The following is an 18784-nucleotide window of genomic DNA, read 5'->3' as shown; positions in this document are numbered from 1 at the left end:
GATGACCAACGTTGGATCCATCTAAGCTATCTTTGACTCTACCACAAAAAACACAGCAATGTGGCAACATTTGGGTTATGTGCCTTCTTTTAAAATGTCTTTAGGACAGTGATTCTCAAGCTTGACTACACACTGTAATCACTTAGGTATTTTTTTAAGAATACTGTGGCTTAGGTTTTACTGCCAGAGTTTCTGATTTCACTGGCCTGGGCATCAGGATTTTTAAAAGGCACTCCAAGGGCTTCTAAGTGTGCAGCCAGAGTTGAGAACCATTGCTTTAGAAGGATCATTCCTGTCAATTAGATTTTTAAAACAGAATTGAGATATCTTTATTGAGTAAGCAGGAGAGGAGTTGGTTTTCCCTGATGGCTCAGTGGTAAAGAATCTGCCTGCAGTTCAGGAGACCAGGGTTTGATCCCTGGTTTGGGAAGATCCCCTGGAGGAGAGCATGGCAACCCACTCCAGTATTCTTGCCTGGAGAATCCCACGGACAGAGGAACCTGTTGGGCTACAGTCCTTGGGGTCGTAAAAGAGTCAGACATGACTGAGTGATTAAATAACAACAATGCAGCCAGACCAGATCCTAACTGATATAGGCATAACTTCCTATATCCCATGGTCAAGGGTGTTGTAGTAAGTGACTGAATGTCAATGGTTAATTGGAGCTAAGGGAGGCAGCAATAACAATATGTAATGATGGTATGGGGGTGCAGGATTTGCTACCCCAAAATATGTCTCTTTGACATATTAATTATTTTAAGATGGTTATTTTCTAAGAAACTGCAGACAGAGGAAGAACTCTGAAAACCAAATAGGAGCCGCCTTTTTGTCAGAAACGTTTGCATTTATAAGGGAAATTTCTTTTTGTAAGGGGATCTCCCTCACTGTATAGAAGAGGAGGCTGAACAATATCGCTAGAAATTCTGATTGATGGAGAAGGCAAAGACTTAAATCTGCATAATGACCTTTGTTCCCCTTACTGCTGTGCTTTTTCTCCCCTTGCTGACTGTCACCACCCTTAACATCTTTTGTCTTTAACTGAGGATGGTATTTAAGGTAAGGGCTTTGGCCATTTTGGTGAGTTCCTCATTTTTCCTGAGTCTCTCCCCTGTCTACAGGTTATTAAGCTCTTCGATTTCTCTTCTTGTTGTCTCGTGTCAATTTTATTCTTAGACCAGCCAGAAGAACCTAGAAGGGCAGAGGAAAAATTCTTTCTCCCTGATAGTGACAAAGAAGTGTGTGGTTCTTTCAAAATATGTTTAAGGGCAGCTGTCTTGTAAAAAGGAATGGAAACATTCTTTTTCTTTTCCCTTATTTCTGACTTGCCAGTCTCTTTCTTCAAGATCTTAGATTCCAAATAGTATTATTAGTTTCTAATAAGATTCATTATGGGCTTAATAGGATTTGTGAGTTAGCTTAGGATCCCCAGCACACTTTACAAAATAGTTTCTGTGGGAAAATATATGCTTATTTAAAACACCTGTGCTTTTAACTTTAAAAAGTGTGTATGTGGATAGCCCAGAGAAAATATGAGCTATTTTATATAGTGTATAGAATTATAAATAAATGCATATCTCATTGCTAATGAATATGTGTGTTAGTCGCTCAGCCGTGTCTGACTCTTTGTGACCCCGTGGACTGTAGCCTGTCAGGCACCTCTGTCCGTGGAATTCTCCAGGCAAGAATATTGCAATGGGCCATTCCCTTCTCCAGGGGATCTTCTGACCCAGAGACCGAACCTGGGTATCCTGAATTGAAAGCAGATTCTTTACCACCTGAGCCACCAGGGATGCCCGCTAATGACTATACCTGTATCCACAGTTTAGGCAACCGTGTTCACATATGCTGTTTTTATGTAGGAATTCAGCTTCTGAAACTTTAGTATACCATAGGGTTAAGGTTCATATTTACAAATTTGTTCCTCATAGAGACTATTTTACAACAAGAAAATAGGGACCAATCATTTTTATCATTCTTCCATAACAGTTTATAATAGTGATATGGCAGTGAAATTTACCATATACTGTAGTTAATTCTCTAGGAGTCTATTTCCCCTCTAGGTCCTGAGCTATTAAATGACCATAGTAATTTACTTATAGAGGAAAGATATTATGTGGTACATGAAGCAGGAATCCCTTCATTAGCTAAAGAGAATCACTGTATTTATATAATTACATATATATATTTCCCTAATGGCTCAGTGGTAGACTCCACCTGCTGATGAGGGAGACGCAGTTTCAGTCCCTGGTTTGGGAAGATCTCCTGGAGAAGGAAACAGCAATGCACTCCAATATTCTTGCCTCAGAAACCCCATGGACAAAGTACCTAGAGGGCTATAGTCCATGGACTTGCAAAGAGCTGGACACGACTTAGCGATGAAACAACAAGAAAGGTTTTCCCTCGACTCACTTCTTTTTGTTACCCCATACTGTTTTACTGAATCTTAACTGTTTTTGTACAAATGTAATTAGCATACTAATTACTAAATGCTTTCTATATGATAAGATTCACACTATTTTTATGTCAAATATATTCTTGAACTCTTCATGTACAACCTATTAACATCATGTGTGAACCTAAAGAGAGCTCCACTAGATATGTGTTGGAAGAAATGTGTATAAGGGATGCCTCTAATATGTTGTGACTATTTTCAAAAACTTGTGAGAATTTATACATTCAAATGAGTGTTTTTTTTTTTTTCATTTGACATGAACCACTCCAAAGACTTTATGTTGAGTTTAATGATGCTGCCATTGCACAAAATACTTTTGAAGCTATTCTCTTGGAATAGTAAATTGGATTCTGATTAGAGCGTTATAATCACTGAATCTTATAATTGGATAAGATCTTAGAGTTTCCAAAAATGAATGTGCATCACAGTCACTGGGAGAGTCTAGAAAAGTACAACTCAAGAGTCTAAACTCAAGAGATTTCGAATCAGTACATGGGGGTGGGACAAAGGATTTTTTTTTTAATAAGAAGGCTCAACAATGGATGTGAGAGTTGGATCATAAAGAAGGATGAGCACCGAGGAATTGATGCTTTTGGACTGTGGTGTTGCAGAAGACTCTTGAGAGTCCCTTGGACAGCAAGGAAATCAAACCAGTCAGTCCTAAAGGAAATCAACCCTGAATATTCACTGGAAGGACTGATGCTGAACCTGAAGCTCCAATACTTTGGCCACCTGATGCAAAGAGCTGACTCATTGGAAAAGATCCTCATGCTAGGAAAGATTGAGGGCAGGAGAAGGGGGCAACAGAGAATGAGATGGTTGGGTTGCAACACCAACTCAGTGAACATGAAACTGAGCAAACTCTGGGAGAGAGTGAAGGACAGGGAAGCCTGGCACACTGCAGCCCATGGAGTCACAAAGAGTGAGACACAACTGACCGACTGAACAACAACAAAGTTCAGTGACTGTACAACTGGCCCTGGGTTGGCAGCCCAACCGTAGAGATCATCAAGCTGACTTCTCATCCAGTATATGAATGTCTTATATGACAATTCCCTGACCCTACCTCAGGCTTTCCATGAACTATAGTGTCTCAAGGCCAGGACTAGTAGGAGGGGGAAAGTAGATTGGAAATTCAGGAGGTCTGGATGGCAGGTAGAGACTAGAGGTGAACTAAATGGTTAGAAAGCTATCACAATAGGGCAAGAACTAAAAGCCACTGTCCTGAGAACATTCAGCTGGTAAAGATATTTCAGGGCTAGTACTGAAAGAAATGATGATGTAGATAGATAGCAGAGTCAGGATAGAGGCTTCCAACCAAGCCAATGGCAGTGCTATTAACTGCGAAGAGGGCTGTTGGAAGAAAAGGATCACAGTTTATAGGCATGACATCTAGTCCCAGGTTGGACGTGTTGTATTTGAAATGTTTATGACCAGTGGAGCGGACAGAAGCAGAAGCTTAGGAGAGATATCAGGGTGGGAGGTAGAGCTTTAGGCATCATCTGTGAGTAGAAATTAGAGACATGGAAATGAATGTAATCAACAGGAAATTCATGGATATAGATTTAGAATTCTGAGGAGCCTGCAAGTCTGATGTGACACTGACCTCAAGGAATGGCAGCGGAAAGATGACATGCCAGGGAAGACATAAGCTAGATCAGCTAGAAGGAAGAAAGGATGTCAGAGGCCAAAGGAAAGTGGTTCCCTGGATGACCCACCACACCCCTTCTCTAAAGATACAGTTTATTTTTTTTTTCTTTTGCCTTCTTAAATCCTCACCCAAAGAACTTGCACAGGTTTCTGAGCTTCAGTTTCCAGAGCTCTTTCCTAGTGGCGTATTGCTCTCGTATGTACCCGTTTCCTATTCATGCTCGTGTTCAGTTGCTTCAGGTGTGCCCAACTCTTTGCAACCCATGGACTGTAGCCCACCAGGCTCCTCTGTCCATGGAATTCTCCAGGCAAGAAAACTGGAGTGGGTTGCCATTTCCTTCTCTAGGGGATCCTCCCGACCCAGGAATTGAACCTTTGTCTCTTATGTCTTTATTGGCAGGTGGGTTCTTTACCTCTAGTGCCACTTGGGAAGCCCCCTGCTTTCCCTACTATTACATCTAATTCCTTTGAGCAAGGGGTGGTATCCTTCCATTGCTGTATTCCTGTCATGGGACATGTTCTATCTAATCTCAGAATCTTGAGATACTGTTAACATTATTATATATTTAGATTTTCATTGATTACTGTCCCCACTTTGCATTGGTTTACAAACATCCGAACGCCCTGTTATTCTTCCTAAATCTCTTCCTTATATTCTTCTGTGAATTACTGGGTCTTTTCTCCAGTAATGGTTTTCTTTCTTTTTTATTTTAATCCCTGTTTCATTCTTATATATATGGTATATAAGAATATATATATTCTTATATATATAAGAATATATATATATGGTATATAAGTATAATGGTAAATTATTGGCAGTACTCAGTGTACTGGTAAGTCACGATTAGAAGGGTTTAGTCTAGAATTTTAGTCTAACTAAAGTTAGTCTTAGAAGTTAACTAAGAATGTATGGAATGTGTACTTTATATTTTATTATGCATTTAATCAGTTTAGCATATGCTTTCATATTTTAGATTAAAGAATCTTGATCATATCAGTGAAGTTCCCTCCTAACAAGCATATTAGAGTTTCTCAGAAGATGCACAAGTATTTCCTTTCTGAAAAGCACAGGAGGCATAAATTACAAAATCAAGGCCTGTTTTCTGATGACATTTATTTAGAAAGGTCTCCATTTCTCACTTTCCCCCCACCCCCACTTTCATGCCTGATCTGTATTCTGTGGTTCTCTAGTATAATCCATCCTTTCATAGCGTGCAGTGACATATATTGGAGATAACAAGAGTTTTTTGCTTTTCCATTACAGTTTATTGCAAGATACTGAATGTAGTTCCTTGTGCTGTGCATGGCATCTTGCTGTGTATCTGTTTCATGTATCGTGGTTTGTATCTGCTCACCCCTAAATCCTAGTTTATCCCTCCCCACCCCCTTTCCCCTTTGGTAACTACAAGTTTGTTTTCTATGTCAATGGGTCTGTTTCTGTTTTGAAAATAAGTGCATTTGTATCATTTTTTTTTAAGATTCCAAATATAAGTGGTATCATATGATATTTGCTTTTCTCTGACATACTTCACTTAGCATGATAATCTCCAGGTCCGTCCATGTTGCAGCAAATGGCATTATTTTATTTTTTACGGCCGAATAATATTCCATGATACATATGTATGTATACATGCCCATATATGTGTGTACATCTGTGTCGCGTCTTTTATCCACCCATCTGTCAGGGGGCGTTTAGGTCACTCCCATGTCTTGGCTGTTGTGAATAGTGCTGCTGTGAACATGGGTTCATAAAGCTTTTTGAATTAGAGTTTTTCCCAGGTAGATGCCGAGGAGTGGGATTATAGGAATCATTTGGTAACTCTGTTTTTGGTTTTATAAGGAACCTCCATACTGTTCTCCATAGTGGCTGTACCAGTTTACATTCCCAGCAACAATGTAGGAGAGTTCCCTTTTCTCTATACCTTCTCCAGCAGAAAATACAAGTTTTTTTTTTTTTTTTTTAAGGGATAGCAAGGTGCCAAAACTGTACTATGCACATTATCCTGTGATTCCCCTTGTGTGCTGCCCATACATCTGATGAGAGATGGATGGCTCAATGATTTCCTGGACACCTAAAAACAATATGACTGCTTAGTAATAATTGGTACTCATGCTTACTGTTTGGGTATCAGTCTTACAGGGTTAATATTCCTGTAGTTCATAGTTCCTAGACTGTTGGGTTTTCAAACCCTCTTCCAAGTGTTTGTTCAGGCAGAGTGAATGAGGAGTCAAAGATCTTAGAACATGTACCTGATGGTCTGTATGTTGACTTGGCAGGGACTCCTTACTGAGCTCCACACTTCCTGTATGATTTTGGAGGAAAGGAAGATGCTGCTGAGAATATCTGAGAGTCCGATTGTGTGTCCTTTGCTGTCAGTCAGGGCATTTCAGGTATAAAGCTCATGTGGGGCTCTTGTGGGACTCTCCTTTGGCACATGAACAACAGGTGTGCCCAGAGTGCAAGGGGCTGCCTGGAACCAACACCGTCACGCCTGCTTTCATGTGGTTCCACCAACAGACCACGGGTCTGCCTTTGCTTCTTTCTTTACGTGTTTGGATTTGGGTCTCTTGCATGCTGGCTTGAGATCACAGGATGATGCAAACTCAGAATTCTTTCTGCCTTGTTCATAACCCTGATCATTTAATATCTTCTCATCACTTAGCCTAAGCTGAAGTTTTTCTGCTTTGATATTTGAGAAGAATTGGAAGTGGTGTGTGTGTCTGTGTTATATTTAGTGTTGTTTAGTTGCTAAGTTGTGTCCAGGTCTTTGCAACCTCATGGACTGTAGCCTGCCAGGCTCCTCTGTCCATGGGTGTTCCCAGGCAAGAATACTGGAGAAGGTTGCCATTTGCTTCTCCAGGGGATTTTCTTGACCCAAGGATCAAACCCATGTCTCCTGCATTGGCAGACAGATTCTTTACCACTGAGCCACCTGGGAAGCCCATGTTCTATTTAGATACCTTATTTTCCCTTGTATTACTGTAAATACAATCTGTTTTGTGTGTATATATGTGCATATGTGAGGGGGTGTGAGAGAGACGTCATATTGTTTAGGTCTATCTACAGGGACGGGGGAGCCTGGTGGGCTGCCATCTATGGGGTCGCACAGAGTCCGACATGACTGAAGTGACTTAGCAGCAGCAGCAGCAGCTCTACTTTACTATAAGCACCCTGATGTCAGAGACGACTTTGCCTCTTTTGCTCACAAATAGAACCCTGTCCTGAGCACAGTGCTTCACTCATATGGTTAGCATAGAATTTACAAATTAATATACAGTACCTACTATATAATCAAAGTATGTAATTATCATTGTGGTATATAGATCAAGTCATTCTCAGCAAACCTTTTTGTTGCCTTTAGGAAGTCCCAAGTTACAGAACTGTTATGTACTGTTGTAGAAAGAAATTTAAATTTGGTGTTTTACAACTGAATCTTAGAGTCAGGATTCTAAACCAGAGAGGGCAAAACTAAGTAAACACCTAAGAGGCTTCCTCCTGCCTAGTGGCGTGACGTGTCTCACATTAGAAATGTTCCTGGTACTGACTTGGCAGTGATCAATATTTGTACTTGACTGATTAATTCTGAGTAATTCACTGGATCTGGGAATTATGAGTAGAAGAAAGAGGGTGGCAGTCAGAAGTCATTCTTTAACAAGTATCATTTACTGTAAAGTTCAGATACACTGTTCCCCAAAAAGCTGTTGTTAATTGCAACATTTTTTACTCTAGGCCAGAACAAAAGTCCCCAGGTCCTCTTCAGGAAAAGCATATTCTAGAGTTGATTGATTTTCCCTTTCCCTTAGCATGAAACAAAACCTACCACGAACACTCCCTCAAATAAAAATTTAGTCTCTATTCAAAATGTTAGGTTTTATGACAGTCACTCAGTGGGAAGCCACTTTATTCTTGTTTATGCCAGCATTAAAAAAAGGAGAAACTAACATTTATTGAATGCCTACTAAATTTCAGGTGTTATCCTAGATATTTTAGGTAATTTTCTTAATAAACAAGTCAGGTAAGCATCATTAACTCTATTTTACAGAGAGACAAAATGAGGTTTAATCTGACTTGGTGCTGAGATTAAAACCCTGTGAAAGTTTTTATTGATTGATTAACTGATTGACTTAGCTATTCGCTTCTCCAGGGGGATCTTCCAACCCAGTGATCAAACCCAAGTCTCCTGCACTTCAGGCAGATTCTTTACCATCTGAGCCACCAGAGAAGCTTATGTTACATCAGGGGAGCCAGACTGATCAAAGTGTTCCTTTCAAAGGGCCCCTGAGGTTAATTGTAGGAGGGAGACTCATGAATTATCAGCAGTGTCTGCCATGGGCAAGGAGGTGTTAATGGTGACATAGGTATTTGATGATTGTTAGTAGTAGTGTTAGTCACTCAGTTGTGTTCAACTCTTTGCAACCCCATGGTCTGCAGCCCCTCAGGCTCCTCTGTCCATGGGATTCTCAAGAATACTGGAGTGGGTTGCCATTCTCTTCTCCAAGGGATCTTCCAGACCCAGGGATGGAGCCCAGGTCTCCTGCATTGTAGGTAGTTTCTTTACCATCTGAGACATTGATATTTGTTATCCTGATATAAATCCATGCTCCCATCTGAGAAGTCTCATTGGTTCAGAGTCTTCAGCAAGGTTCTCATCCTGGCTTATACGTTGTCCCGAGGGTTGCTAGCTAGACACAGATTAGTAAATTAGTCCTTTTGTGTCCCTAAAGTTTTCTAGCGTAGATATTTTTTTCTGAATGTGCACCCAGTACCCATAGCACATGGGGACAAGAACTGTTGATAGGACACAGCTAACATAGGGGACTCCCAGCCACCCATTTGTCATCAGATCCAGCCTATTTCACGCCCTTCCAGGTTTAGGGCATATTTTTTGTTTTAGATTCCCTTAAATAACATTCCCTCAGAGAAATGGCAACTGAGGGCTATAGTTTTTATTTATTTATTTTTTGCTGGTTTATTTTATAGGGGAATTTGAAATTGTATGCAAAGATTTATTTCACAATTAAGACAATAAAGAATGATCTAATAGTTCTGCAGAGTGCTGAGAGGGGGATTATCACAGATGCACATTGGCAGGGAACAGCTTTGCAAAACATGACTTCCGGTCATACTGCACATGAATAAGAGAGGGAAAACAGCATATGAATTTAAGTAATAATAAAATGTGCTGGCTGGGATACTTCACTCCATCTTTACCTTTCCTCTCTCCCTCCCTAGCTGACATTACTCTTTCATTTTCCGGCTCTTCTTTGAGCATGGCTTTTCTGATTCCTGGAGCGACAGATTCCTCCCATGTGGTCAGACAGCTCCTCCCGCCTGTCATGTCTCTTGCACACTTTTTTTTCGCACATGATAGCACAACTATGATGCTCATAGTGAGCTTGTCAGTTTCATGCAGTAGGCGGAGAGACTGAGCAGCAGGAGACTGCATTTTGCTCTGCTGCGCCAGGCACTGTAGCCAGCACACAACAGGCCGTTAAACACGTTGAACAAATGAATGATTCTGCCAATGGCAGGGAGACCAGCTGAGGACTCCGGAGACACCAATTTCACTTCCGGCTCCACAAATTTCACTTCCGGCTCGCGTGCAAATACTTCCTGTGATTATGGGGGTCTTCCTCCGCTCCTCTGCGTCTCCATTTTTCTATACAAAAAATGGAAATAACGCAAACCTCCCTTTCCCGATGAAGACTTTAATATAGAAAACCTTTGTAGAAAAGTCTGCGTATGAGAAATTTAAGACTGATTGCCTGAAAAGCCCAGTGAAGCAATTATTCAGGACTGAGAAAATAAAACACTTAGACTGTTTTTGTATTTTACTGGAATAAAACATTGAAGTCATCAATGTTAAAACAACAGATAATGAATGAAATTTTACGGACATGATTTGAGCTATAATGAGTGTTTTACAATTAATTTCTATTTATTTCTGTTAATTTTCTGGCTTGCCAGACTCTTTTCAGGCTCCCTTTCCTCTGCTTTCAGTCAGTCTTTTTTTTTTTTTTTTTTTAACTTTTTTGACAAATAATCTGCTTAGACAGTAAAAAGCCTTTTCTTCTTGTGATTGTTCTTCTATCCAAATGTTCAAAGGGTTTCAGATTTTGTGACTCAGAATTCTTGCTGCCACTCTCTAGGTTTGACGGTACTCCTGTATTTCCATAGACCCTGTTACACAGTCTTGATTTTTTATTTTTTCCTTTGAGATACACCAGACTGTTCTAGGGCTTGGGTTTACATCACCTTTCCTAAGATTGGCTGCAAAAATTCAGTGCATACCCTGCCATGGATTTTTACTTCCTGTTTCTCCTCCTCAGGATGCCAGTTTCTGAAATTTAAGTATTATCATATTATAAGGATTCCACAAGTAAGCTACTGGTATATATTTAAGTAACAACAATACTCATGTTTATTACAAAATGAAAATATGAGAAACAAAGCCCCCATGTGAAAGTGCACTGAAAATTGTTCACTGAGCAAATCTAGTGTGTTACACTCCCCTCTTAGTTCAGTTCACATTATTGAGTGCCTGTTCTGCCCAAGGTCCTGAGTCTGCACTGTGTCTATACAAAGGCAATTGTTTATTCCTTTAAAATGGTCTGCTGGTCCAGTGCTCAGGCTCTGTGCTCTGCTGGGCACCACCCTGAGTACTGTACACTTATTTCTTTTTTACGATCCACAACCTTCTGTGAAGTGGGCCCCGTTGTTTCATGCATTTTCAATCAAGGAAACCAAGGTAGTAGGATTGTAATTGAGGAGCATTTGAAAAGGAGCCAGAGGAGGAGAAGAAGAGAGAAGAGGGGAGAGAAAAAGAAGAAATGTAAAGGAAACAGCCAAAATTACAAGTCAGATATACAGAGGAAGCCTTCTACAGCACAGTGATAGAATGTCATGAGAGAATTATAGTATTTCTGGGAATTACTACTGAGAGTTCAGGTGGGAAATCAGTAAAAGCTTTAGGAGGGAAGATAATAATGCCTTCCTGCCTTAAAGTGAACACCATATAAAATAACACGTGACTTGAACAGTGGTGTAATAATTATGAAGTGTGAAAAAGGGGGAAAGAGAAGTATATACATAAAACAATACCGAGTCAACATCTGCTAAATTGCTTGTGTGTTTTATTGGATTGTGCTATGTTTTTCTGGGGAAAATCCAGGCCTGTTTTATCTTTCCAGCCGGTTTATAAATACACGACCCAAGTAAATGGTATTGTATTGTCTTAAGTTGCTTCTAAGTACAAGGCAGCACATACGCTCTCTGAATTTTTCACTCAAAGTGATTTTTTAAGAGGTGGCAAGATAGGAGACATTTATCTACTTCAAATTACTCATGTAATACACCAGTGCTTTATGAAGCATTTTCCAAGTAGGTTAGATAATGTAGTGGTAGGCACTGTGTTATAATGTTTTATGTTCCTTGGGGGGGGTGGGGAGGGTGAGACTTGAGAATTTATTTCGGCTAAGCTATATTTATCAAAAGCTGAAATCAATGAAACCACAGTATTTCCTTCAGTCTGGTTATATCAGAGTGGTTTTTGACCATGATGACATTGTTTTTAGCCAGACCACAAATTTATCATTGTGAAGAGGAATGTAATGTACATTTTTCATTGCTCAGTTTCTGGCAAGATGCAAAGTGGCTTATGTTCTCTTTGAGGACCTGTTTTGAGAAGGTCCATTGAGAGAGGGCACTTTAGCATTTATTTTTCCTGAAGGAAATGGTGTTTACATTTATAAGAATACCATCTTTTTGACTGATCTGGTGAGATACATAAATTTATAAGTTACTGAGAAATGAGAATAGTAAGGAGCCATTTTATAATTTATCAATATACGAGTCCTGGCACCTCACTGAAAAGATGTTGTTCTTTTTAGCAGTGACTGAAACAACTTCATCAAATTCATTTATTTGAAAAAGACCACTGCACAAAAATTTTCACAGCATTTTAGAAATTCTTTTAGAGAGAATCCAGCAATTAATGGCCATTTTGTTGTTGCCTGCAGCTTCTGATTATCAAGGATAAAAACATGAGTTTTCAAGGAAGACTTTCATACTAAGGCTTGAGCCTTACTCCTGCTACTTACTGTGTGATCACAAGTATGGATATTTTACATTTTCAACTCAGTTTTCTGTAAAATGGAGATAGTGATTCCAATTTTTCTGGATAAGACCTTTCAGTATAAGGAGGATTGGGGGCAGAACATGAGGTTCCTATTATAGTGGGTGACAGGCACTCAATACATGGGGATTTGTTGCCTTTCTTCTATTCTGTAATTTATTTCTTAACAAATATTTATTGAGTGTCTGCTGTGTTCTAGAAGCCTGTTTTTCCCAAGTGGACAAAACATACAACCCTCGCCCCCACTTTAGTTTGTATTCTAATTGGGGAGACTAACAATATGTAATCAGCAAAAATAAATGAACACATTAGCAACAGGATAGAATAAAAGGTTATATGTGAAGTGGGGAAAATAAGAGGTAGAAGAGGCTAAAGAGGAACAACTGGTAGTCCTAAGCAAGTTGGTCAAGGTAGACATGTGAGCAAGGACTTGTAATAGCAGTGTGGGTGTTTAGGGTGGAGCATTCTAGGCAGAGACCCTGGGATAAGAGCTTCCGGATATTTAACAGAAGAACAAAAGGACCAGTATATCGGGGGACAAAGAGAGATGAAGGGAAAGGGAAAGTAGTCCAGATTTATACTTTCAAAGGGAAAGTAATCCAGGTTCTATAAGACCATAAATGTGACTTTGAATGAGGGGGAACTACTGTGTATCCTTGGACCAGGGACTAACATGATCTGGCTTACTTTTTAAAAAGGTATCTTTGCCCAGGTTATTGAGAAAGTGGCTTTAGGTCAGGGCAAGGGTAGAATAAGGATGATTAGTTAGGAGGTTATTTCACTAGTAAAGGTGATTAATCACGATTACTAGGGGCTGGATCTGTTTCTCCCGGGGGAGGTAGTGAGATGTGCTGGACTTCTATATTTGAAGGAAGAGTCAATGGAACTTCCTGACCAGTTGACCAAAGGATAAGAGAAAATTCGAAAGATGATTCCAAAGTTACTGGCCTGAGCTACTGAAAGAATGAATTTGCCATCCCATGAAATACAGAATGCTAAGGATAGAGCAGCCTTGGGGAATCAGAAGGTAAAGACCCGGATTTCAGTTTTGGAAATGTAAAATGAAATATCTATTGCACATTCAAATAAATATGTCAAGTAGGCAGTTGAATATTCAAGTCTGGAGGTTTAAGAGAAGTCTGGGCTATATATTTAAATTCAGAAATTTGCAGTGTATAACCGAGAATGAGACTAAGAAAAGCAGTGAAGCAAATGTAGATAGAAGAGGATGAAGACTGAAGCCCGGGACACCCCAAAAGTCTATCCTTAGTTCTATTTCCACCACACAGTTAGATGTAAATGTAAGAATACTGAAAGCAGTAGACGCTAGATCTCCCCTGAGAAGGTTCATTTTTTTTTTTTTTTTGTCATTGAGGAAAACAGAAAAAGCAAATAATGATTCTGTTATTATCCACTGAAACCAGGAAAAACTTTTGTTTGGAGATAGTGATTAAAAAAATAGATAGCAGGGGGGAAAATAATCTAGTTTCAAGCATAAAAGGAATCAAAGCATCAGTCTTGGGAATAGATTTCAATCTAGAATGAAAGACAAAAATAGGCACATGTATGAAAATATGTTAATGTTAGTGTTCACATAATATTTTTTAACATACTTTGGCAAACTGGAAACAATCAACATTAACACAAAATAATAAATGTGGTTTATGTGTCCAGTTGTTAATATACAGGCAGTGATTATTGTACTCCTTGTCATTCATGCATTGATAATGAAATAGCAGCAAAATATATTAATTAAAGAAAAAAACAGTAGAGACTGGGCACTGTAGCTGAGTTTATCAGCACTCCAGAACCTAAAAGAAATAAATAGGAAACAACAAGAAATTAAAAATAGAAAGATGGCATATGCTGTTTAGATTTGTTAGAGCTCATGACTATGATATCTTTTTGGAGCTTCCAAATTACATTAACCTTGTGTGATCCATTCATTTGGAATCAGAAATCATTTGGAATCTTATTATATTTTCTAAGAAGGTAATCTAAGTGAGGTTAAAAGAGAAGTTTATAATAGTTCAACAAATTCAAATTCATTGCCTATTCTGTGCCATTTGCTGGGCTAGACAATCATTGACTTAGAGGATATTACTTTAAAATGTGAAAGACATTCAATAGAGGTTGGAACTTTTCCCAGATTTTCTCATTTATTTTTAAATCAGTCTATCTCTATATTCATTTTTAGTCACTATGTTTTTAAACTTAATTAACACTAGTCAATTAAGTGATGCTAGTGGTAAATCATCCATCTGCCAGTGCAGGAGAGGCAAGAGAAGCAGCTTCAGTCCCTGGGTTGGGAAGATCCCCTCCAGAAGGAAAGGGCAACCCACTCCGGTATTCTTGCCTGGAAAATTCCATTGACAGAGAAGTGTGGCAGGCTACAGACCACATGGTCGCAAGGAGTTGGACCCGACTTAGTGACTAAACAACAACCACCACAAAAAAGTAATAATAACTAACATAATTGAATTGTTAATAGGTACCAAACTCCGGGAGTTGGTGATGGACAGGGAGGCCTGGCGTGCTGCGATTCATGGGGTCGCAAAGAGTCGGACACGACTGAGCGACTGATCTGATCTGATCTGACCAAACTATTTGTGTGCTATTTAATCTCTCCAGTAATTCTATGAACTAATTACTACTGTTACCTATACTTTTTAGGTAAGAGGAGCTGAAGCTCAGGGAAGGGAAATTTACATTTTCTTAAAGTCACACAGTGAGTCATTGATGGTGTGTGGATTTCAACAGGGATGTGTCTGACTCCAAGCCTTTTGATTTAAGCCACTGTTATTGGGAGATAATAAAGATGAATTGTTCAAGACATGTTTCACACGCAGTTAGAAATCTCAGCTATATTTTTTTACACTATGTTTATCATAAATGTTGCCTTTCTTAGATAGCACTGGTGAGTATATATAACAAATGTAAGGGAAATCTATTAATAGAAAATGCTTAGGGATCCAGGAATTCTATTGTTAAAGTATTTTTTTTACAACTGGTTAGAAAGCATCACTATGAACAAAGCTAGTGGAGGTGATAGAATTCCAGTTGAGCTATTCCAAATCCTGAAAGATGATGCTGTGAAAGTGCTGCAGTCAATATGCCAGCAAATTTGGGAAACTCAGCAGTGGCCACAGGACTGGAAAACGTCAGTTTTCATTCCAATCCCAAAGAAAGGCAATGCCAAAGAATGCTCAAACTACTGCACAATTACACTCATCTCACATGCTAGTAAAGTAATGCTCAAAATTCTCCAAGCCAGGGTTCAGCAATATGTGAACCATGAACTTCCTGATGTTCAAGCTGGTTTTAGAAAAGGCAGAAGAACCAGATATCAAATTGCCAACATCCACTGGATCAAGGAAAAAGCAAGAGAGTTCCAGAAGAGCATCTATTTCTGTTTTCTTGACTATGCCAAAGCCTTTGACTGTGTGGATCACAATAAACTGTGGAAAATTCTGAAAGAGATGGGAATACCAGACCACCTGACCTGCCTCTTGAGAAATCTGTATGCAGGTCAGGAAGCAAAAGTTAGAACTGGACATGGAACAACAGACTGGTTCCAAATAGGAAAAGGAGTATGTCAAGGCTGTATATTGTCACCCTACTTATTTAACTTCTATGCAGAGTACATCATGAGAAACGCTGGACTGGAAGAAGCACAAGCTGGAATCAAGATTGCTGGGAGAAAGATCAATAACCTCAGATATGCAGATGACACCACCCTTATGGCAGAAAGTGAAGAGAAACTAAAAAGCCTCTTGATGAAAGTGAAAGTGGAGAGTGAAAAAGTGGGCTTAAAGCTCAACATTCAGAAAACGAAGATCATGGCATCTGGTCCCATCACTTCATGGGAAATAGATGGGGAAACAGTGGAAACAGTGTCAGACTTTATTTTTCTGGGCTCCAAAATCACTGCAGATGTTGATTGCAGCCATGAAATTAAAAGACACTTACTCCTTGGAAGGAAAGTTATGACCAACCCAGATAGCATATTCAAAAGCAGAGACATTACTTTGCCAACAAAGGTTCGTCTAGTCAAGGGTATGGTTTTTCCTGTGGTCATGTATGGATGTGAGAAGAAGGCTGAGCACTGAAGAATTGATGCTTTTGAACTGTGGTGTTGGAGAAGACTCTTGAGAGTCCCTTGGACTGCAAGGAGATCCAACCAGTCCATTCTGAAGGAGATCAGCCCTGGGATTTCTTTGGAAGGAATGATGCTAAAGCTGAAACTCCAGTACTTTGGCCACCTCATGCGAAGAGTTGACTCATTGGAAAAGACTCTGATGCTGGGAGGGATTGGGGGCAAGAGGAAAAGGGGACGACAGAGGATGAGATGGCTGGATGGCATCACTGACTCGATGGACATGAGTCTGAGTGAACTCCGGGAGTTGGTGATGGACAGGGAGGCCTGGCGTGCTGCAATTCATGGGGTCGCAAAGAGTCAGACACGACTGAGCAACTGATCTGATCTGATCTGACCATTATGATGTCTGATATTTAGAAAAGGATATTTTCCACAAGTAGGCTTTGATAGGAAACTAAATGTGAAATAGTGATTCACGTGCTTCGAAACAGCTTGGTTACATTCGAAAAAATATTTATGAATACACATTCCTTAGAAATATTCCTTAGAGTTTTGCTTTCTCCTTAAAAATTCTTCTCCCTTTTACCTGGTTAACTTCTCATTTAGACATGAACTTTGATTTGGACATGAAATTTTATTCCATTCCATGACCTGGTTAATTTTTTCCTCCTCCAATATAATCAGCACTTACTCTCATGTAAGCAGTTTTTTTTTTTTTTTTTTCCTTCTGTCTTCCTTCCTTCCCTTTGTTGTTCTGTTCATTCATTCATTTTCCCTTATTCCTTCTCTCTCTCATTATTAGACAAACGTTAGATTAGTTTCCATGTATGCATGGCGTACTTAACGCATTGAAATTGCTCTTTATTTGTGTGTGTGTCTGCCCAGGCCCTGGAACGCTCGAGGGTGGGAATTGTGACTCCATGATCCCTGTGTGTCCAGTGTCCAGTGCTTTGTTTGAGCCTCACTGGGGCTATTTGCTAATGAGTGTTTCTGTCCTTTGTGCCGCCAATGCAAATTTAATTATTGTATGTATTATATGTTGTACTCTTAGTGCGGTTATTTAAGTCAACCTTCTTCTACTGTGGACATCTGATGCATAGAAATGGGAGGTCAGACACTTGACATACTTATTTTAATCAAAAGAACCTAGCACAGTGTTGAAAATAGTGTAGAAAGTTGATTAACAAAAAGAACTTTTGCTGAATGAATGAGTAATGGGATAGACAGCTTGTATAGCATGTATTTCCATTCAGATTATTACTTAACTTAGAAGCCAAGAAATTAGAGGTTGCATTATGAAAAACTATTCCATTTAAAATACTAACAGGAACTACTTATTACCACTGTAATTATAAAAAAATAAGCATATTTGTTATCTAAACTTGTAACAAATTTCCTCTAAAGAACCAGAAACACATAATAAATGGAAAGAGGTTTTTTTTTTTTTTTTACCCTTTCCTCATCCAAAGTGAATTGTAATAATCAAATAGGCAGCACTTTTTACAAACATTTCAAATGAAAAATATCAGAGCAACCTGGAGATAATTAACATGTAACCAGTTTGAAAGCTGAATTTTTTTCTCTTTCTATAATTTCCTGAAAATACAGGGCTCCCAAATGTAATTGTGAAGAGAGACATGTGGTGTAGCATAAAATGGTGGAATCATAGTGGCTGGGCTTGATTTTCCACTAGCTTTGTGACCTTGAGCAATTTATAGAATCTTCCTGGGTCTTAGTTAATTCAGTGGTAAAATAATATGTACCTCATTGGATTCAAAAGGGTAATGCTTAAGATAGTTAAAAAATATTGGTGATGAAAAGCAATTCTTCCCATGTTTCTATTTACTTGTTAAAAGGTAAAATAAATAAATAAATAAATAAAGTTCCAAGAAAAGTAGGGCAAACCGAGGAACATAGATGAAGGCCACGTTTGTAAGAAGAGAGTAACTCAAATGCCAGAGCTGTGAAACTTGTCAGCAGTTCTGCCTCCTTGGAGCTCACCCCCCTTCCACCCTGCCAGGGTTCCCACCAACTCTCTTTTGTCTGACTCTGTTCTCTTTTTCTCCCCTGAAGTGAAGAGACACAGGTTCCAAAGCAATTAGGTAACTTAGGGAACCACAGGACTTCCTAGAGAATGTTCCTACTGACATTAAAATGTAGATGGGTACTGCCCTCCTTCCATTTTACAACTTTGCACTCTAAGTTATATTTCTTTATGAGTGAAAAGCAGGGAATCATTCTTTCTGTCATAAAGCTTCCCACCAGTTTACTTCTTGAAAGTCATGTTGTTGTTGTTTTATGCTTTTTCCTTTCACTTGGGTTTGTTGGAAGGTTGCCAGAGTTGGCATACCCACCTGAAAGTGTTTCCCTGGCTTTGGCTTTGGCCTGGGCAGCTTGTGATCTGCTGCTTATAACCCATCCTAAATTCTCTGAAGGAAAACAAAGATG

The 18784-nt window shown here is 39.3% G+C and overlaps 1 protein-coding gene across 2 annotated transcripts in view; it reads right to left on the bottom strand.

Moving 5' to 3' along the window:
• The window catches only part of GRM5 (glutamate metabotropic receptor 5), a 644941-nt gene that overhangs the window by 79203 nt on the left and 546954 nt on the right, over nucleotides 1-18784 (bottom strand). The gene's annotated exons all lie outside the window — the stretch shown is intronic.

This window comes from Bos taurus, chromosome 29 (assembly GCF_002263795.3).
Source record: "Bos taurus isolate L1 Dominette 01449 registration number 42190680 breed Hereford chromosome 29, ARS-UCD2.0, whole genome shotgun sequence".
Taxonomy (NCBI): Eukaryota; Metazoa; Chordata; class Mammalia; order Artiodactyla; family Bovidae; genus Bos; species Bos taurus.
This window is presented reverse-complemented; position numbering and strand designations above follow the sequence as displayed.